The 15,693-nt window shown below is 43.1% G+C and overlaps 1 protein-coding gene across 2 annotated transcripts in view; it reads right to left on the minus strand.

Moving 5' to 3' along the window:
- Positions 1 to 13,777, minus strand: part of casp7 (caspase 7, apoptosis-related cysteine peptidase) — a 36,874-nt gene extending 23,097 nt beyond the window's left edge. The window contains exon 1 of one of the 2 annotated variants that reach the window (XM_035734839.2): positions 13,633 to 13,777. The gene's annotated coding sequence lies outside the window, so the exon portion shown is untranslated. Of the gene's footprint in view, positions 1 to 10; positions 122 to 13,632 lie in introns of those variants that run through there. The other variant, XM_035734836.2, reaches the window with a different exon arrangement.
- Positions 13,778 to 15,693: the final 1,916 nt, after the last annotated feature.

Below are 15,693 nucleotides of genomic sequence, written 5' to 3' on the forward strand. Positions count from 1 at the left end.
GTAAACATACATGTTATTAAATAATTTGCTTTAACAAAGGGCGTCTGCGTTGCCAATCGCTATAATAGGGCTTACGGTCCAGACACACCCTATCCCCTCAAATTAAGTGAACACTTCTGATGACGTATCAAGACGTCTGAGGAGTGTACACGTGCGAGGGAAGATGGAATTAATTAAAAATATATATTTTTTTATTCATAATACAGATCAACAACTTACATTCCGACATCATACAAAACAGAACGCAGGTATTAACAAGAAAATACTAAAAGATATTGTAACGACCCTGGGTTTATAAACTCAGAGATCGACCTTGCATGTTTTTGCGGAACAGTCGATAGCGCGCCGGACTTCGGGCTAGAAGGTCGAGGGGTTCGACACCTGCTCCCTGCCTGTTTCATTACAATACAAAAAAATATAAATGAAAAAAAAGCTATTCTAGTGCAATTGTAATCACTCTGAAAAAGAAAATCGCATTATAATGATTCAGGAAAATGTTACTTGTTGATATTCACAATGGATGTTTTAATAAGATAGTTAAAATCAATCAAAAATGTGTAATTTTTGTTTGTGTATAAAGTATTTGCTGGTGACACTCAGTGATTTATTTAGAATTCAAGGCACACTTAAGTTGCCCCTCACTATAGCTGCACTCCGCCACACTTCTCCCTTTTAATGCTTCTATGCTCATCCTTGAAAAATGCCAGGTCTGAAATGGACACCAAAGTCGACATATTGGACAAACAATATTATCTAGGCTAAGTAAAACCAAATAATGTTTATCTACTACTCTGCTAACTAACTAGCTAAAGTGTAGTCAGTGACTAGCTAAGACAGTGAAAGGGGACTTAAAATGTTAATGGATTGTACACAGAAGGCTGGATCGCACTGGTGAACGGTAGCTGACAGTGTCTGCTAGAGATGACGTTCAAGGACTTTGTAGTCTTCTGTTGCAAATTAGAATTGTGCATTTTTTTGTCGTAAATTTAGGCAAATATATTGATATTCACCTTGTCCAGACAGAATTACACGGTTATCAAAACGGCACGCCTGGCTAAGCCTATGTTACCGGCCTCAGTCTGTAGCTGAAGTGGCCTGTATTAGTAAAAGGAACGCACACAAGTTTACGTCAGCAAAGATCTGGAGCTTTCTTTATTCTGCAGAATGGTGCGCGCTTGGCCAGAACTTGCTGTTTCTCCTACTACCACAGTGCAATAGCGCCATCTATTGGGCTGATGGACTAATGCTAAAGCATGTAAAATATACAATTTAGATGAATTAAGACAAATACATAAAAAATTGGTTAAAAAAAATAGAAAGTGATGTCTGTTTTTAGTGACTGTTTTCAAAACCTTTACACTTACATGAAACACAGACCTTTATATGAAGTAGTTCTAAAATTCCAGACGTAAAAAATTATGGTGAAAAACGATTGGAACCATTACCGGGTTTTATGGGTCCCCTGTGCCGGACAAGAGTCAGAAACTGCTTCTCCAGTCTTTAGAATGTACAGTTTAGGTAGGACTCAAAACTTATTTTTAGGTTGTATTTTATAAATTCACTCTTGAGTAGGGTTGAATATTTTCCTGGTATTTTACAAATGTTCCATCCCGAGAATAAATCCCTTTTCTTCTGGGTAACCTGGTATTTCCTGCCAAAAACGGAAGTGCCATTCAAAAGCATTATAAAGCATATGAATAGGCCTATGTCTGGATTTGATTAGAGTTGTGATTGAAAATTCAAGCCTGATGCTACCTGAGCCTGATGAGCCATACCTTAATTACATTTGATGAGCCCTACATTAAAGATGTTTATCCAATAATGTTATCCAATACATATATGATATAGACTACTGCACGACAGAAAAACATAAAAGCCCATAGATGTAGCTATATGTTCTTGGGTAAATACATTAAACTAGCTCCAGTCTTTTTGACTGTGGACTGTATTACTGCACTGTACTCTATTATATGACTGGAATTACGCACATCGTTCAAACCATGGTAAAGCAGTGAGAGAACATGCGATTCTGGTGCAGCACATGCAGCCTACAAAGTTACAAGTATAGGCTAGCGAATTTGATTTTAATTTGGAAACATAATATAATATTTGTATAATTAGTTGGTGTATATACCTTTCATAATATTTCCCCTAATGTTATTAGCTTACCTACTCTTTCTCTCTTTATTGTTGCTGCATTCCTTCCTCCCTTTCGAAAGATATATGAAATAAGTTTAGTTGTCCTTATCTTCATCATTCTGACATCCTTGAATAATATAGGAATATAATTAGATGCAGAAGACTTTGAATGGTTATGGGTCTGAATAAATAACTGCTGTAGCCTATCGCCACCGCGCGTTTGCTCTTCTTTCAAACTACCGTTGAGCTCTATTGGCTGCTGTATATAACACTCAGAAAAAATAGTTTGCATCCCTCTTCGAATACCTATTGGTAAAAATGTCCTGCGAGCTATTGTAGTCCAAGGAGCGTTTTTTTAGAAGAGGCTAGCAGAGCACAGGTGCATGCATATTGAGCAAGAGACAGAGGCTATAAGTTAGAAAACGTATTATGCATAACCCATCATTCATTTGTTAAATACAGTGCATTAGGAAAGTATTCAGACTCCTTCACTTTTTCCACATTTTGTTACGTTACAGCCTTATTCTAAAATGTATTAAATGTTTTTTTTCTCACATTCCACACACAATTCCCCATAATGACAAAGCAAAAACAGGTTTTTAGAAATTTTAGCAAATTGATATGTAAATAAGTTGTCCGTTTTTAAAATTATTTTTATAAGTATTCAGACCCTTTGCTATGAGACTCAAAATTGAGCACTTGCATCGTGTTTCCATTGATCATCCTTGAGATGTTTCTACAACTTGGAGTCCACCTGTGCTAAATTCAATTGATTGGACATGTTTTGGAAACCACACACCTGTCTATATAAGGTCCCACAGTTGACAGTGCATGTCAGAGCAAAAACCAAACCATGAGGTCAAAGGAATTGCCCGTAGAGCTCCGAGACAGGATCGTGCCGAGCACAGATCTGAGGAAGGATACCGAAAAATGTCTGCAACATTGAAGGTCCCCAAGGTCTTCCATTCTTAAATGGAAGAAGTTTGGAACTACCAAGACTCTTCCTAGAGCTGGCCGGCCAAACTAAGCAATATAGGGAGAAGGGCCTTGGTCAGAGAGGTGACCCGAAGGTCACTCTGACAGAGCTCCAGAGTTCCTCTGTGGAGATGGGAGAACTTTCCAGCCTTTATGGTAGAGTGGCCAGACAGAAGCCACTCCTCATTAAAAGGCACATTACAGCCCGCTCAGGATTTGCCTAAAGGACTCTCAGACCATGAGAAACAAGATTCTCTGGTCTGATGAAACCAACCAACTCTTTGGCCTAAATGCCAAGCATCACTTCTGGAGGAAACCTGGCACCATCCCTACGGTGAAGCATGGTGGTGACAGTATCATGCTGTTGGGATGTTTTTCAGCGGCATGGACTGGGAGACAAGTCAGGATCGAGGGAAAGATGAACGGAGCAAAGTACAGAGAGGTCCTTGATGAAAACCTGCTCCAGAGCGATTAGGACCTCAGACTGGGGCGAAGGTTCACCTTTCAACAGGACAACGACCCTAAGTACACAGCCAAGACAAAGCAGGAGTGGCTTCAGGACACATCTCTGAATGTCCTTGAGTGGCCCAGCCAGAGCCCGGAATTGAACATCTCTGGACAGACCTGAAAATGGCTGTGCAATGACGCTCCCCATCCAACCTGACAGAGCTGGGAGGATCTGCAGAGAAGAATGGGAGAAACTCCACAAATACAGGTGTGCCAAGCTTGTAGCGTCATACCCAAGAAGACTCAAGGTTGTAATCGCTGCCAAAGGTGCTTCAACAAAGTACTGAGTGAAGGTGCTGAATACTTATGTAAATGTGATATTTCCGTTTTATTTTATGATATTTCCATTAGGACATCTATATATAGGGCTATATATCAACCTATGTCGTGATTTCCGCCGAAGTTGGTCCCTCTCCTTGTACGGGCGGCGTTCAGCGGTCGACGTCACCGACCTTCTAGCCATGGCCGATCCATTTTTCATTTTCCATTGGTTTTATATCGTCTTCCATCACACCTGGTTCCAATTACATCAATTACATGTCGTGCATTTAACCCTCTGATCCCCCCATGTCCTTGTCCGTAATGCTTGTGCACGATATGCTGGTATTTACCGGGTTTTGTTTGACCCATTTGATGTATTGTTCTGTTGACGGTGGTTTATGTTTATTAAACAACACCGTTGTAAATCAGTTTCCGCTCTCCTGCGCCTGACTTCTCTGCCGCCAGTACGCACCGCATTACAATCTAGAACAGAATGATCTATTTTGGATGCAATTTGAATTAAATTGGAGAGAGACTGCAAGAGTGCTTGCTCGTGCACTGATTTAAATCAATGTTTTAAAAATTCTGCATCTGCAATAAATTAAAACAAATCTTTACAATTATAAAATAAGGTGACCCCGAAAGCCAGATGGAGATTAAATTAGAAGTGCATTTGGTCTTAATATTACTGTGGCCCCAGATAACACATTTTGGTTCTGGGAATGTTCCCTGAACTTTGCACCAATGTTCACTTAAGGTTCAAATGGATTGTTTTCTTAACGTTATTTGAACATTCTCTTTTAGTTGTATGAAGGTAGCGGGAACGTTATCTAAAGGTTACAACGTTGGGAACACACAGCCAGGAGTACAAAATTAAATATAAAATATTAACAGAATTATAATTTCAGTTATCAATTTGTTTTATAAAACGGGTTCGGGGGAAAATCTGCAATCTGATTGGCATAAACACACAGGCTGGCATAATTAAATATTAACAGTTCTTATTTTTGTTCTTGGGATTTACAATTTAACCCACTGAAGACATTATTTATTTAAGTATACTCGGTCATAACAGACTTCATATGGGCAAATAAAACTCAGAATAAAAAGGTAAATTTTTTGTCTTCCAAAACGTAAAAATAACTGATATTTGCACAAGACTCAGGGTATGTTGGAACATCACTAACAAAATTACAGTTAACACAAATGTACACTTAATACAGTATACAATATAAAAAATTCAGCTCAATCTGTTTTCCATTAGGTTTCTATGGCAATCCCTTTTTAAGTAGAAATATGCTTGCAGTTCCTATGGCTTCCACTAGATGTCTTTAGAAATTGGTTGATGTTTTTCCTTTGAGAAATGAAGAAGTAAATCAAATCCAATTTTATTTGTCACATACACATGGTTAGCAGATGTTAATGCGAGTGTAGCGAAATGCTTGTGCTTCTAGTTCCGACAATGCAGTGATAACCAACAAGTAATCTAACTAACAATAAGGGGATAAAGAATATGTACATAAGGATATATGAATGAGTGATGGTACAGGGCAGCATACAGTAGATGGTATCGAGTACAGTATATACATATGAGATGAGTATGTAGACAAAGTAAACAAAGTGGCATAGTTAAAGTGGCTAGTGATACATGTATTACATAAGGATGCAGTCGATGATATAGAGTACAGTATATACGTATGCATATGAGATGAATAATGTAGGGTAAGTAACATTATATAAGGTAGCATTGTTTAAAGTGGCTAGTGATATATTTACATCATTTCCCATCAATTCCCATTATTAAAGTGGCTGGAGTTGGGTCAGTGTCAATGACAGTGTGTTGGCAGCAGCCACTCAATGTTAGTGGTGGCTGTTTAACAGTCTGATGGCCTTGAGATAGAAGCTGTTTTTCAGTCTCTCGGTCCCAGCTTTGATGCACCTGTACTGACCTCGCCTTCTGGATGATAGCGGGGTGAACAGGCAGTGGCTCGGGTGGTTGATGTCCTTGATGATCTTTATGGCCTTCCTGTAACATCGGGTGGTGTAGGTGTCCTGAAGGGCAGGTAGTTTGCCCCCGGTGATGCGTTGTGCAGACCTCACTACCCTCTGGAGAGCCTTACGGTTGAGGGCGGAGCAGTTGCCGTACCAGGCGGTGATACAGCCCGCCAGGATGCTCTCGATTGTGCATCTGTAGAAGTTTGTGAGTGCTTTTCGTGACAAGCCAAATTTCTTCAGCCTCCTGAGGTTGAAGAGGCGCTGCTGCGCCTTCTTCACGACGCTGTCAGTGTGAGTGGACCAATTCAGTTTGTCTGTGATGTGTATGCCGAGGAACTTAAAACTTGCTACCCTCTCCACTACTGTTTCATCGATGTGGATAGGGGGGTGTTCCCTCTGCTGTTTCCTGAAGTCCACAATCATCTCCTTAGTTTTGTTGACGTTGAGTGTGAGGTTATTTTCCTGACACCACACTCCGAGGGCCCTCACCTCCTCCCTGTAGGCCGTCTCGTCGTTGTTGGTAATCAAGCCTACCACTGTTGTGTCGTCCGCAAACTTGATGATTGAGTTGGAGGCGTGCGTGGCCACGCAGTCGTGGGTGAACAGGGAGTACAGGAGAGTGCTCAGAACGCACCCTTTTGGGGCCCCCGTGTTGAGGATCAGCGGGGAGGAGATGTTGTTGCCTACCCTCACCACCTGGGGGTGGCCCGTCAGGAAGTCCAGTACCCAGTTGCACAGGGTGGGGTCGAGACCCAGGGTCTCGAGCTTGATGACGAGCTTGGAGGGTACTATGGTGTTGAATGCCGAGCTGTAGTCGATGAACAGCATTCTCACATAGGTATTCCTCTTGTCCAGGTGGGTTAGGGCAGTGTGCAGTGTGGTTGAGATTGCATCGTCTGTGGACCTATTTGGGCGGTAAGCAAATTGGAGTGGGTCTAGGGTGTCAGGTAGGGTGGAGGTGATATGGTCCTTGACTAGTCTCTCAAAGCACTTCATGATGACGGAAGTGAGTGCTACGGGGGCGGTAGTCGTTTAGCTCAGTTACCTTAGCTTTCTTGGGAACAGGAACAATGGTGGCCCTCTTGAAGCATGTGGGAACAGCAGACTGGTATAGGGATTGATTGAATATGTCCGTAAACACACCGGCCAGCTGGTCTGCGCATGCTCTGAGGGCGCGGCTGGGGATGCCGTCTGGGCCTGCAGCCTTGCGAGGGTTAACACGTTTAAATGTCTTACTCACCTCGGCTGCAGTGAAGGAGAGACCGCATGTTTTCGTTGCAGGCCGTGTCAGTGGCACTGTATTGTCCTCAAAGCGGGCAAAAAAGTTATTTAGTCTGCCTGGGAGCAAGACATCCTGGTCCGTGACTGGGCTGGGTTTCTTCTTGTAGTCCGTGATTGACTGTAGACCCTGCCACATGCCTCTTGTGTCTGAGCCGTTGAATTGAGATTCTACTTTGTCTCTGTACTGACGCTTAGCTTGTTTAGGATACATCAATTTGGATTAGGAACGTTCTTTGAAATGTTTGGACAAAGTTTACAGGTAACTTATTAGATACTTTGTAGGCATGTTGGGCGAGTTGGAACCGGTGTTTTTCTGAATCAAACGTGCCAAATAAATGGACATTTTGGGGATATAAAGAAGCAAATTATTGAACAAAATTACCTTTTGTGATGTTTATGGGACATTTTGGAGTGCCAACAGAAGAATATCTATAAAGGTAAGGCATGAATTATATCGTTATTTCTGAGTTTTGTGTAGCACCTGCCTGGTTGAAATCTGATTGTCATGTGTTGGTATGCTGGGCGCTGTCCTCAGATAATCGCATGGTCTGCTTTTACCGTAAAGCCTTTTTGAAATCTGACACTGTGGCTGGATTAACAAGAAGTTCATCTTTAAACCGATGTATAACACTTGTATGCTTTTTGAATTCTTATTATGAGTGTTTCTGTTTTTGAATTTGGAGTGCTGCAATTTCACTGGGAGTTGTCAAATCGATCCCGCTAAAGGGATTGGCACGCGAAGGGATCCATAAGAAGTTTTAACACTTACAATTTTAGTTAACAATTAAGGAATCTGCCATCTGATTAGCACACACACACACACACACACACACACACACACACACACACACACACACACACACACACACACACACACACACACACACACACACACACACACACACACACACACACAAGGGCTCACTCTTCCACCACCTCCTCTGCAACCTGTAAAACAAAGAGTTCCTAATTAGTTAAATACTAATATTAGGGTTTTTAAGGATAGTGTCCTTCCCAAAATGGATCATTGCCCATTGGTATTTAACTTGTGCTTAAAAAATGTTCAGTGCTTTGACCAGAAATCAAAATTCATATACATTTGCTGGATTTTAAATCCGAACTAGAATAGAGAAATAAAACATGACTCAATCCAATGCTTAAATGAGGGTAACCTTTGGTGAACACTTCGGGAGGTAGAGCAGGGTTTCTCAAACTATGGGTCAGGACCCAAAGTAGGCCCTGGTTATGTGAGAGGTGGGTCACATTGATAATCACATATACTATTTCTTCTTAGTTTGGGTTGTTGGACAGTTAATTCCTAATTTGGGTCTCGAGCTGAACCTCTGATTTAGAGAATCAGGACATAACACAAATCATGTCACATACACAAAGGTGATGAGAGAGAGAATTCTGTATTGGTCAGGAAGCAGACTGGGAGCAAGACCTCGGCAGAACCCTGACTGGGAAAGATGGTCACCACCTGGGACAAATTATTGTCACTGGCTGTTGGTGTACTTTGTAAGAGCCATTTTGCCAATATGTGGTCGTGAAAACTGCACTGCACAGAAAGCACCCTGAGGATGATTACTTTCTGTATTGCAGTGACATTGGTTGTGATGGCAGTGCCTCAAATTCTGCAATCAAAGGATCAAGGAGGGGAAGCCTTTATCCTGCATCATCAAAAGCCTCTGCACTCACAATGACTAAGGAAGGGATGGCAACTATTGCTGTACACACTCTTGAAGAGAAACTTGTGTTTAAGGAATGAGAGAGAAACAAACAGAAGGAAAGTACACAGCTTGAATTGGACATCAAATATCTAGAAATATTAATGCCCTCAATGTTTAAAAGCAGTGAGTAGAGGAGCGACTTGAGATGACATGATAGCTCTCACTAACACAAATTGCTCAATGGCTAACACTGAAACAAAACCCAAACTCTAATTCCATGCCACACTGTAAGGGGTGCATAACTGGTGGCAGGGAAGACAGACGCAGGAGCGCAGAACTGGGTAATAACCGGAGCAGTTTAATTATCAAACCCAATGGCATCCAGAACTACAAAATATGGGTACCAAACCCGTCGCGCACCAGTCAAAAATGTGCACAAGCACTTACAACAAACAATTTCACACACAGACATGGGGGGAACAGAGGGTTAAATACATAACAAGTAATGAGGGAAATGTAAACCAGGTGTGTGGGAAAACAAGACAAAACAAATGGAAAATGAAAGGTGGATCGGCGATGGCTAGAAGCCCGGTGACTTCGACCGCCGAACGCTGGCCGAACAAGGAGAGGAACCGACTTCGGCAGAAGTCGTGACACCCCCAACACCGGCCTCCGGGATGACCCGAAGGGCGAGATGCAGGGCGATCCGGACGGAGACGCGGGAACTCCCGCAGCATTGAAAGGTCCAACACGTCCTCCACCGGAATCCAGCATATCTCCTCCCACTCCACGAGGTACTGAAGGCCCCTCGCCCGACGCCTCGAATCCAGTATGGAGTGGATGGAATACGCCAGGGCCCCCTCGAGGTCCAGAGGCGGCGGAGGAACCTTCCGCACCTCAGACTCCTGGAGCGGGCCAGCCACCACCGGCCTGAGGAGAGATACATGGAACGAGGGGTTAACACGGTAATCGGGGGAAGAGTTGTAACCTGTAACTAACCTCGTTCAGTCTCCTCAGGTCTTTAAATGGCCCCACAAACCACGGCCCCAGCTTTCGGCAGGGCAGGCGAAGGGGCAGGTTTCGGTTCGAGAGCGGTCTGTGCTGGTTTTCTGGCGCACCACTTCCCACTGAAGGTGAACACGAGCAGCGTCCCAGGTCTCCTCCACGCGCCTGAACCAGTCGTCCACCGCAAGAGCCTCGATCTGACTCTGATGCCAAGGCACCAGAACCGGCTGGTACCCCACTACGCACTGGAAGGGGGAGAGGTTTGTGGAGGAGTGGCGGAGTGGCGGAGCGAGTTCTGGGCCATCTCTGCCCAGGGCACGAACATCGCCCACTCCCCCGGCCGGTCCTGGCAGTAAGACCTCAGAAACCTACCCACACCTTGGTTAACTCTCTCCACCTGCCCGTTAGGCTGATCAAGACCCCCAAATGTTCCATGAATGCCCTCCAGACCCTCGACGTGAATTGGGGACCAAGGGTCAGACACTTTAACCTCAGGTACCCTGTAGTCCTGGAAGATGAGCGTAAAAAAGGCCTCCGCAGTCTGTAGGGTCGTAGGGAGAAAGGGGCAGAGGAAGGAGACGGCAGGAATGAGAGAAACGATCATCCACAACAACCAGAATCGTGGTGTTTCCCTGTGATGGGGGTAGATCGGTCAGGAAATCGATCAACAGGTGCGACCATGGCCATTGTGGAACGGGTAAGGGGTCTAGCTTACCTCTGGGCAGTTGCCTTGGAGCCTTACACTGGGTGCACACCGAGCAGGAGGATACATAACCCTCACGTCCTTAGCCAAAGTGGGCCACCAGTACTTCCCACTCAGACAGCGCACCGTCCAACCGATGCCTGGATGACCAGAGGAGGGTGACTTGTGGGCCCAATAGATCAGCCGGTCACGGACAGCAGATGGAATGTACAGACGCCCAGGCTCTGCACGCAATGCCTGCTCAATGTCCGCATCCAGCTCCCACACTACCGGCGCCACCAGGCAGGAGGCCGGGAGTATGGGGGTGGGATCCATGGGCAGCTCCTCTGTGTTGTCATGACGTTGGCCTGGGAGGTAGTTTTATGACATTCATAAATACCTCTTCCCCCCTTTTTCCTCTCACTACCCTACTGATGTTACATTTGCAAAACCCTTGGTTAAAATAGAGATTCTGGGAACATCAGAAGGTGGGGGGAAATGAACTATATTCTGGTTATCCGACCAATGGAACATATGCGGTGGTACTTAATGAATATGATGTCAGTTCGGTTGTCATCTGAGACATTCTCATCAATGATAAGATGACATAAACTCTACAGTGGAAAGTCTACACATCAGACTTATCGGATTCACATGGAATTGTTGTTGAATTTAAATGTTTGAATATGAAATTATTCGTGATGGGATGAAATGGGATTTTAGCTTCTAAAATGTGAGATTTGGGTTTTCATAAGATAGGGCTCTGCTCAATCAGTGGCCCACCCCTGTGAAGGGACACAAAACTTTTCAAACACGCCCTCCTCTCCCTTCCTATATAAGCCCTTGACCACAATGTAACCTCGGTTTCCGAGGATGTAGGACGACGGTCCGATGTCAAAATGGTTCAGATAATAACTACAGAACGAAGCCAACATCAGCGTGAGCTTTGGTGGCGAATGGTATGAACTTTGAACTATTATTCACTACAGAAGCGATACCTCCTAGCCGTTGAGTTAGCAACAGCCGCTGCAAACGAGGGTTAGGAAGGAACAGACAGAGTATCCCGTCTACCACACAACGACGTTGCTACAACTTATTCAATTTACCAGCAGAGACATTCTTCAAAAGAACACAGGACTCAGATGGGCAACACGGCCTTCCATCTTACCACCAACCTACCGAAGCGCAGCTCAGAGTAAATATTTATTGAATTTTCCTATTCCAAATGGGCGGTAATTTAGAATGCATAAGATACTGTATTTACTATAGCACAGCTTCGGCCTTTTGTTCCTCAGTCTTCCCGCTCTTTCACTCATACCCAGACCCTTTTCTTTTGCGTAACAAGCTGTCATATCTGTTACGCCCGCTCGGGACGTTTTCCTTTATGACGGAATTTGTAATCAAGTTGTGATTTAATTACAGTGGGGCAAAAAAGTATTTAGTCGGCTAAAGTTCTCCCACTTAAAAAGATGAGAGAGGCATGTAATTTTCATCATAGGTACACTTCAACTATGACAGACAAAATTTTTAAAAAAATTCTCCAGAAAATCACATTGTAGGATTTTTTTATGAATTTATTTGCAAATTATGGTGGAAAATAAGTATTTGGTCAATAACAAAAGATTATTGCAATACTTTGTTATATACCCTTTGTTGGCAATGACAGAGGTCAAACGTTTTCACAAGGTTTTCACACACTGTTGCAGTTATTTTGGCCCATTCCTCCATGCAGATCTCCTCTAGAGCAGTGATGTTTTGGGGCTGTTGCTTGGCAACACAGACTTTCAACTCCCTCCAAAGATTTTCTATGGGGTTGAGATCTGGAGACTGGCTAGGCCACTCCAGGACCTTGAAATGCTTCTTACGAAGCCACTCCTTCATTGCCCGGGCAATGTGTTTGGGATCATTGTCATGCTGAAAGACCCAGCCATGTTTCATCTTCAATGCCCTTGCTGATGGAAGGAGGTTTTCACTCAAAATCTCACAATACATGGCCCCATTCATTCTTTCCTTTACACGGATCAGTCGTCCTGGTCCCTTTGCAGACAAACAGCCCCAAATTTGCAAATAAATTCATAAAAAATCCTACAATGTGATTTTCTGGATTTTTTTCTCTCATTTTGTCTGTCACAGTTTAAGTGTACCTATGATGAAAATTACAGGCCTTTTTAAGTGGGAGAACTTGCACAATTGGTGGCTGACTAAATACCTTTTTGCCCCACTGTATGTGTATGTGTAATTCTGTGTGATTAGTTAGGTATTTAGTAAATAAATAATTAAACCCAATTTTGCATTGCTGGTTCAACTTGTTAGCCAGGGTTTGTGCAGATAACCAAGAATTTACAACTTTCAGATGAGACTGAATAAAGATGAAGATTCATATTTACTGCTATTGATGTAAAATATTACTAGGTCTTTAAGAGTTTATTCGGAAGATAACAGCTCTATAAATATTATTTTGTGGTGCCCGACTCTCTAGTTAATTAAATTTACATGATTAGCTCAATCAGGTAATATTAATTACGGAGAAATTATTTTATAGAATAGCATGTCATATCTCTTAATCCGGCATAGCCAAAGACACAACAGTGTCATACAGCCGGGACAGTGCGTCTGCCTTCACATTTACATTTACATTTAAGTCATTTAGCAGACGCTCTTATCCAGAGCGACTTACAAATTGGTGCATTCACCTTATGACATCCAGTGGAACAGCCACTTTACAATAGTGCATCTAAATCTTTTAGGGGGGTGAGAAGGATTACTTATCCTATCCTAGGCATTCCTTAAAGAGGTGGGGTTTCAGGTGTCTCCGGAAGGTGGTGATTGACTCCGCTGTCCTGGCGTCGTGAGGGAGTTTGTTCCACCATTGGGGGGCCAGAGCAGGGAACAGTTTTGACTGGGCTGAGCGGGAACTGTACTTCCTCAGTGGTAGGGAGGCGAGCAGGCCAGAGGTGGATGAACGCAGTGCCCTTGTTTGGGTGTAGGGCCTGATCAGAGCCTGGAGGTACTGAGGTGCCGTTCCCCTCACAGCTCCGTAGGCAAGCACCATTCACGTTCTGGGAACCTGGTCTGTAAGAGAGGGTGAAAACAAAATGGGTGAAAAACATGGCAAACCTTGCCTGGCGAGGGTTCAGTCTCCTCACCGCCCGGATGTATTCCAGATTACTGTGGTCAGTCCAGATGAGAAAAGGGTGTTTAGCCCCCTCAAGCAAATGTCTCCACGCCTTCAAAGCCTTGATGACAGACAACAGCTCCTGGTCCCCCATGTCATAGTTTCGCTCCGCCGGGCTGAGCTTCCTCGAGAAGAAAGGCGGAGCTCTCGTGCTCACTTTTTGTGCCGTCACCTCCCGATTTACAAACTAAGCACTGGTGCAGGCTAAGAATAGGATATACACACAGAAGGACCAAGGACAATATTAATCCTCCTCCAGACCCCCTGACTCTCCTAGGCCTCTGGCCATGTCTCAATAAGGCCTCAGACCCTCAGAAATATTTGTGCTCAACCATGTATCTGTCAGAGCCCTTGATTCCACCAGTAGACTCATGCCTCTTGTAGAACCCATAAGTCAAACTCTCCTAACGCGAACTGAATATACACCCCATGTATGTAGTTTGATCTGTGAAGATGGTCACTCATTGGAGCAGTGTACAAAAGAAAGGAAATGCACAAGGGGAATATGACCTTTCTACAGGAAGAGGGATCTATTTGGGCTGCTCAGGAACATTGATGCCTGCCTCTCAACCAAACCAATAGCCCTTACTAACCATCAAACATCAGGTCATGTTGGGGCCAGGAAGCAAATGTAAGAACTGGACATGCTCTGAGGAAGGCGCAATATGAAACATACTCAAGTGGTGTATTAAGACATATTGCAATTATGAATTTTAAAAAAGAAACACCAAGCTTTAACTGTAAATTATATGAAGTGAGTGCTGATCCTTAAGTTTTATCTTAACAATTTAAACTATTTGCTAGACCAGCAGATTAACCCCCCAGAGTCAATTGACACACCGGTGCCTCAATCTAAGTAACATAACAAAAAATCCCCTTCAAAGTCGGTCAGTCAGTTTAAGTTAGAGATGTTTTCTGTTTTGCTCTACGACCCTCACAAGTATGAGGAGACTTGTCTGAAGTCGGTATCGTGCACCTTCTGTTTGGTAGCATCCGAACCGTTTGGGCTACAAACTAATTGGAAAGGGGAAATTCTAACGAACATGATGATGTTCTGCATTTTACTCTAAAACCCCCACAAGTGTCACGGGACTCGTCTGAAGGTAACCGGTACCGGTTTTTAAAAAATAATGTAGTTTTGTGCCTGCCCAAAACAAGGGGTTAAATATGTGTAAAAAATATATATATAATTATGTATCTCCTAGATTTAAAGACAAACACTTCAAAACCTTGTTTCTTATGGAAAAATATTTTACTGTCTTTTTTGCCATTAATGTGTTATTCAGTGCGTTACTACTAAAACCCATACAAAAGGCCAAAATCAATATTTTATCAAATATTTTAAAACAATATTTTTTTATCAATTCTAAATCAAATAGCTAAATGATCCATAGTATGACCATTTGAAAACATATGTCAGCTTAGCACCCCCATCCCCAGAGTCTTAAACTCTAAAGAAATAAGAAGGAAAGGTAAATCTAATTTGATGCATGGAGGAGACATGAAGGAGATGGAGAGGTGTGTCAAAAACAGTCTATCAGTAACCCACATATCAAGTGGCTAATTAGAACCCTAGGAATGATGTTGCAACTGTGTTCAATGTGCAACTACGCTAGCCCAGTACAGCTTAGCTTGGCTCAGTTCCTGTTCTGTAATGTGAAAATGAACCTGTTTCTGTTACTTCCCTCCATTTCTTCAGTAGGGTTCCAATGACCTCCACAACTTCAGTATTCTTAACTTTTTGAAAGTTAAGTTGGCTCCTATAGTAACACCATACAGAAGGGGAGTTAGAGACAGGATTGTAGGAACAAATGAGAGAAATGCAACAGAAAAAAAAAAAATATATATATATATATATAATTTAAGAAAAGCAATAGGTCAAGATAACATGGGATTTCAGCATGGCTATGACATGGGCAAAAAACAGGTACTAATGATTTAGACAGACAGGGTTGCCAAAAACTTTAAATAAATTCCCTGGTTTCCCAGAAATCCTGGTTGGA

The sequence above is a fragment of the Oncorhynchus keta genome, chromosome 24 (assembly GCF_023373465.1).
Source record: "Oncorhynchus keta strain PuntledgeMale-10-30-2019 chromosome 24, Oket_V2, whole genome shotgun sequence".
Classification (NCBI taxonomy): Eukaryota; Metazoa; Chordata; class Actinopteri; order Salmoniformes; family Salmonidae; genus Oncorhynchus; species Oncorhynchus keta.